The sequence below is a fragment of the Apodemus sylvaticus genome, chromosome 19, assembly GCF_947179515.1.
Source record: "Apodemus sylvaticus chromosome 19, mApoSyl1.1, whole genome shotgun sequence".
In the NCBI taxonomy this organism is placed as follows: Eukaryota; Metazoa; Chordata; class Mammalia; order Rodentia; family Muridae; genus Apodemus; species Apodemus sylvaticus.
In genome coordinates this window covers 32104925-32112141 of record NC_067490.1, presented here as the reverse complement: position 1 = coordinate 32112141, position 7217 = coordinate 32104925, and positions in this window count along the sequence as shown.

Here is a 7217-nt window from a genome sequence, read left to right as displayed (position 1 = left end):
ACACAGTCCCAGGTCAACAGCAATCATCAACACAGGTGGGAATCAGTGGCCTGGCAATGCTCCAGAGGCAGGAAGTGTGTCACATTGCCCCTTATGCAGCCATGTCAGATCAGGCAGGTTTGTGTGCTCTTTTCTACAACATTGTCACATTTCCTTTCTTTTAAATTCTTCAGCATTTAAAATTATAGGATATGTATGTGTGCATAATATGTCTGCATGTATATGTGCTTATGCGGGGGGTACATGCATGAATGTGTTTGTGTGTGTGTGTGTGTGTGTGTGTGTGTGCTTCTTTCTGTGGATATCTGTGTATATGTTCATATCTCATGTTTAATAAAACATGCCTTGTTTACAATTTCTACTTTTGGGAAAGAAATTTTGAAGTCCCTATCCCTTCCCATCAGAAAACTACTTCATAGCAATCAAGTACTTTATTTATACCATAGACTACTCTTTTTGAATATGATTTTTTTAAATACTGCACAGCTGAAAGTGGCTGACTTTGCAGTCTTATTATTTGTGTGAGTTTTCAGTATCTCTTCCACATTCTTTCCACCAGCAGCATATGGCTTTGCATGGCCTATTCAGTAAATACCGGTAATTATTCCACTGAGCTTTGGTGACGATGAATGTGTGTGTTATTGGAGATAAATTGTGCAATCTGGAAAGGAAAACAGTGATGAGGTTTTTTTTGTGCTTGGATATTTTTACTCGCTCTGCAGTGGAGGCAGATGCGCTGCTCCATACAGGAGCTATTACTTCAGAAGAGGCTGCTAGGACCTGCATAGTCACCACCTCTCCCTATCTGTTTCCCTAGTTGATCAGAATATCTCTTGCAAGCTCTTCTGCTGTATGGATCTAACTATTTTTGCTGAAGGTTATGACTAAGGTTATGAATATAAAATTTTCTGGAAAGCATAACCTAAACTAAGTCTGAATGTAAATATCTCATGGTATAAAATCTAAATATTTTAATATTTCTTGATTAAAAATCAGGACTTACTTTTTTTGGCTTCTGACAAAATCATTATTTAATCTTGACAAAGGTGGTAGCTACAGCAATGGCAGTAACCAACAGGATTATGTTTGCCAGAAAAGTTTCTTCAGTTTTAACTCTGCCTAAATTGATCACTCTCATATACAAAAGTGTGAATCCCTCACTTTTCCAAACCTACAGTGTGAGTAAATGCCACCAAACAGGTCCCAAGAAGCTATAGTTAGTCCTGGCAAGAAAGAAAAAAAAACCCTGGTCAATTTTCAGTGTGTTATATTTCCCAACATTAATGATATGAAGTAGGACCCACACGCACTTATGCATCAGAGCTGGAAATATATCAGGCTTTTCTTTTCTGTGAGTAAATTTTTTTATGACAAACAAATAGAAAATCTGTACTACTATCTCTGTTTATCATAGCTAAATCTTCATAGTTATGAGCCAGAAAGGAACAATGGAGTCGGAAAAGTAATGACAAGTTTTGACATAAGACTGAGGTAAGGTACACTGTAGAAAATGTATTCCATAGATACTACGGACTCAAGTTAAAGGTCTGTGTTGTCAGTCACAGGTATACAGGAAGCCAGGAAATCAAAGAGAATTCTCTGGACTCGACTAGTCATCCTTGTGAAAGTCCAAGTCAACAGGTAGGCATAGTGTGATTACACGTGATCTTCACGAATCACTTTAGTTTCTAAGGATCATTGCAAGCCCACTGTGTTCCTAAAATTTGCAAAATATTATAAAGTTTCTGCCTTTAATATTCAACACCTACCCATCTAAGTGGTATCAGCTGTTCCAAATTATAAAAGTCATGGATTTTGAGAGTAGAAAGGAGGGTGGGTGGGAGGGGGGAGCATCCTCATAGAAGCAGGGGGTGGGGGGATGGGAGAAGGTGTTCTGGAGGGGAAACTAGGAAAAGAGATAACATTTCAAATGTAAATAAATTAGATATCTAATAAAATATAAAATTAATAAATAATATGGAAAAAAGAAAGATAATGCTAGCTTCTTAGAGATCTTGTTTGCTTAATCACATGAGTCAAATGAAAGCAAATGAGTATTTCTGAGTATCTAGAGGCTATATGGAAAAGGAAATCTTCAAGCAAAGGAGGTTCATTCACTTGGATTTGAGCCTTGGCCACACAGCAGTATTAACTTGGGCCTTCAGCTGGAATGTCTGTGTGGTTTCTAGACACATTAAACTGACTTCTTCAAGGCCATGGGGATCTACTCAAGTCAAACAGTGAGAGTTCAGCCCAAAAGGATGTCAAAGTCAATATTCTTTTCTGTTTTCTGCCTTTTACTTTTCACATTAGACTAGATTGCCATTGACAAATGAGGCCTCTTCAGTCCAAAATACCAAAGCCATTGTCAGGTCCTCTGTTAGGTTATCGTGGCCTCCCTTCGGAATTAGGAGTTTATGTTGTGTCTCCAAAGAACTCATAGATTACTGCAGCTGTGTGTGTGTGTGTTTCCACGTGCATATGTTTTTAGACAGTTTCATCTTGCTCAGTTTCTCAAAATTGGTTTAGGAAAACTTTCCAAAATTAATACCCAAAGTTCACTAACATAAGAAGAGTATTCATGAAAAATGATATGTAAAAAATATGCTCAATAATATGGAATAAGAGGGAGAGGAATTGGAATTTAACAAAAGGACCAAATTCTTTTTCATCGATGTTTGTAAATGTCAATAAATGTCTCTTCCCTGTATATTCAAGTTATTTAGTTTTATTTAAAAAGAGTGTAAAGGGAAAAAATTGTAGATCAATTCATGTACAAAGTTTGAATCATATTGACCACATCTGAAAAAAACAGTTTGAATAAATGGCCATAGGATGATTTGGGAAAGAAGGAAGAATTCTGCCACAGGAACTTGCTATGAGCAGCTTTCTTCATATTTATATTCTCCTGTAACAAGTAGGAACTGCCTAATGACTAGTGACACATGGTTATGCTTTTTCCTGCCGATGCTGCTGCTTAGCCCTTAGAACTCTGGAACCTTGTTATTCTCCCTGTCAGTCCAGTTTCATAAATAGGACTACTACCATTAGACTCAATTCATGGAAAGGGTTAATTTCAAACAAAAATGTAGTAAGAATGCACTTACCCCCTGAAAACCAAATAATTCTTTATAGCAAATATAAAAGTAGTGTTTTCTGAGGCAAACCTGGGTGTAGAGGAGGAGGAGGATGAGAAGGAGAAGGATGAGAAGGAGAAGGAGAAAGAGAAGGAGACAGAGAAGAAGAAGAAGAAGAGGAGGAGGAGGAGGAGGAGGAGGAGGAGGAGGAGGAGGAGGAGGAGGAAGAAGAGAAAGAAGAGGAGGAGGAAGTGGAGGAGGAGGAGGAAGTGGAGGAGGAGGAGGAGGAAGTGGAGGAGGAGGTGGAAGTGGAGAAGGAGGAGGAGGAGAAGGAAGAAGAGGAGGAGGAGAAGGAGGAGGAGGATCAGGAGGAGGAGGAGGAGAAGAAGGAGGAGGAGGAGAAGAAGAAGGAGGAGGAGGAGAAGAAGAAGGAGGAGGAGGAGGAGAAGAAGGAGGAGGAGGAGAAGAAGAAGGAGGAGGAGGAGAAGAAGAAGGAGGAGGAGGAGGAGAAGAAGGAGGAGGAGGAGGATGAGAAGGAGAAGGATGAGAAGGAGAAGGAGAAAGAGAAGGAGACAGAGAAGAAGAAGAAGAAGAGGAGGAGGAGGAGGAGGAGGAAGAAGAGAAAGAAGAGGAGGAGGAAGTGGAGGAGGAGGAGGAAGTGGAGGAGGAGGAGGAGGAAGTGGAGGAGGAGGAGGAGGAAGTGGAGGAGGAGGAGGAAGTGGAGGAGGAGGAGGAGGAAGTGGAGGAGGAGGAGGAAGTGGAGAAGGAGGAGGAGAAGGAGGAGGAGGATCAGGAGGAGGAGGAGAAGAAGAAGGAGGAGGAGGAGAAGAAGAAGGAGGAGGAGGAGAAGAAGAAGGAGGAGGAGGAGGAGAAGAAGGAGGAGGAGGAGAAGAAGAAGGAGGAGGAGGAGGAGAAGAAGAAGGAGGAGGAGAAGAAGGAGGAGGAGGAGGAGAAAAAGAAGAAGGAGGAGGAGGAGAAGAAGGAGGAGGAGGAGAAGGAGAAAATGGAGAGGTAGTTATAGTAAATCTACACTATGTTGTTAGGAAATGTGGGGACAACTGCATCATTTCATATGAGTCAGCACATTTTCAAAGCATTGACACTGTTACCCTAATGGCATTTGTGAACAGGAAAAACACATCAGTTCTTGGGTTGGTAGGTAGAATGGCAGAACCACAAAAATGGCTCAACTCTCAGTCTCAGAATGTTTCTCATAACAATGTCACACTCCAGTTAGAGAAGAGGCAGGATGCTGAGACTCTAGGAAGGTTTATTTTGGTGGATTCACTAGGGACCATTGGATCCTTTCACTGTCCTGAATGGCATGCTACAGTACAGTGCTAATGTTACCTGAAAATCACACACAAGAGCGACTGCAAACTGGTAATTTTTTTTCTCACGATTTGATATTTAATTTTTCTTCTAATCCAATAACTAAGTTAAGTTTTAATAAAATTATTCAGATAAATGGAACTTACTATAGGAACATATAAAAAAATACGAGTAGCAAGAGCCAGAGGACCTAAATGACACCTAGGAGAAGAAATGGGAATGCCTAAGAAGGAGTTACAAAGGAGTTTTATACACAGAGAAATAAGGTATGAAAATGTCTCAAGATCTGGCTTAGCATTTAAGAGCACTGACTACTCTTTCAGAGGTCCTGAGTTCAATTTCTAGCATTCACACAGTGACTCACAATCATCTGTAACTGCAGATCAATGTATGTGCAGACAAAATATCCATATACATAAGAGAAGAAGAAAAGAAAGGGAGACAGGCATGAATGGTTAGTCCCCTTATCAAGTGAGGCTTCACTAAATGTAACTTTTACTCATTTGAGAGAGAGAGAGACAGAGAGAGGGAGGAAGAAAGAAAAGGAGGAGGAGGAGGATGTAAAGTATATCTATTACACTTATAAATTACCTGCTCATATCCCTATTCTTCTTGGGTTTTAGTTAAAAGCCTTGGTAGTATGTAATTTTACCGAAACATCTTGCTCTCAGTAGGCAAATTTAAGGAAGTTTCTATCAGCCTGGCAATGAATACTTACATTGACTTTCAAAAGGAGAGCACAGTTCTGCACTGTGTATGAAAATGTTTGAGCTACTCAACAGTCTGTGTGCCAACCCTTTCTGCCACACAATCCTTTTTATTCTGCTCCATGACTCTTGTAGAAAGCCACTTCTGCATTCAAATGAAGCAGATTTCTACTACACATTTTGAGCAATGATCATAGGAATAATGAATGAGCTGCCTATTGGTTCGGGAGGAGACAGTTATAATTTATTGTCTATAGAAAGTGTACTTTTCCAATTGTTTAGGGAGGTTTGTGTTAGCATTAAGCCTTTGATGGTTTAGAAGCAAAAGTGTTTGGTGATTACTATAAAGATCTGAGTCTTAGTGTGTAAACTGTGACCTTAAGATAGATTTTTTTGTTCCCAATTCAACTGTGGTCTCATTAATTCCAGGCACTATCCACTTAGTAAATATTTTTTTTTCCTGAAAAAGCTATGCAAGGGATGAGCTAAGAAAACCCGGGGGAAAATTTTTCTTTTCCAAGAGAAAAAAAAAAACAGTAAGTAATCAAACTGGAAAAAATGAGTGCTCAGAGAATAAAACTATTTTTTTGTTAAATAATGTAAAAAACCAACACTTAGTAGAAACAGGACAATTTTTTCATAACGAAAAAATGTATAAATATTCTGGTATTTATACCGCAATGCTCATACTCAAAATAATAAACATGTTTTCTAAAATTTCATTATAGATCTGTTTAAATTGTATTTAAAATTAAAATTCAATCATAGTCTTTAAGAAGGGAAGTATAAAATCTGAAAAAATGAGAAATCATGCTAATCAGAGAAAAGCTGTTAAATTCATACACAAAATAATATTCTCTAAATATATTAGTAAAGAAAGTTAATTGCAGCAATCACACAGATTATAAAACAGCAGATTTCTCCCCACTGGCCTGTACACAAACTGTAAAAATTAAGTACTTGGGCCAATTCGCTGAGAATTACTATATTTCATAATCTCAATAGCAGAGAATATATCAAGCTATTTTTTTAAATTTTTAATTAAAATTAATTACATTATTTTCTCTAATGACTACAATGTCCTGTCCCTCCTGCCTTTCCCAACTTTTATATATATATGTTATTGAGTTGATAAATATTTCTGATTTGTATTTGATTTTGGGACAGAGAACTCAGTATTGGAACACTAATTAGTGGGTTTATCTCTGAGAAAAAATAAAACTAATTCTTCTCTCTGCAATTCTTAGTAAACTGTAGTTCTTTTAATATCCACAAAATTTCCTCTTTTCATATTAGCATGTTGTGGTGGTTTGAATGAGAATGTTCCCCATATGCTCATAAATTTGCATACATTCTTAGTCCTCAGATGGTAAATTGTTTGGAAGGATTATGATATGTGGCCTTGATCTAGCATCTGAGGCCTTGTTGAAGTAGACATGGCCTTGCTGAAGGATGTCAATCACTGGGAGTAGGCTTTGAGGTTTTAAAAGTCCATTCCAGGCCCAGTGTCTCCTTCTCTACCTACTGCTATGGGTCATGATATAAAGCTCACAGCTATTTTTCCAATACCATGCGTATCTACTTTCTGTCATGATGGTCATAGATTAACCCTCTAAAACCACAAATGAGACCCCAATTACGTGATTTAATTTGTAAGCGTAGCCTTGGTCATTTGTCTTCTCATATCAATAGAATAGTGGCTAAGCCACTAAGATATTGTTGGTGTCATTGCTCAGGTTTCATTAAGCAAAGATTGGGTTGTTTGTTTTGAGATGTAAAGGATATAGCTTTCTTCTCACTTCTAGAAAACACAATCACACAGTAGATTCCCTTGGTCCTCTGGATCTTACAATCTTTCTGTCTCATCTTCTAGGATGTTCCTTGAGCTTTATGTTCAGGAGTTTGTGCTGTTACTATAACAGTTGTGACTGGCTGGACACATCATGTTCCTTTGGTCTCTGCATTTTGACCAGTTTTGATTTTCTGTAATGTCCATCTGCTACAAGCCATGGTTTGTTTGATGAGGGGTGAAAGCCATGCTTTTCTCTGAGTGTATGGATAAATTTAAGAATACAGTCGGGAATTATGCTGGTCTAGTAGG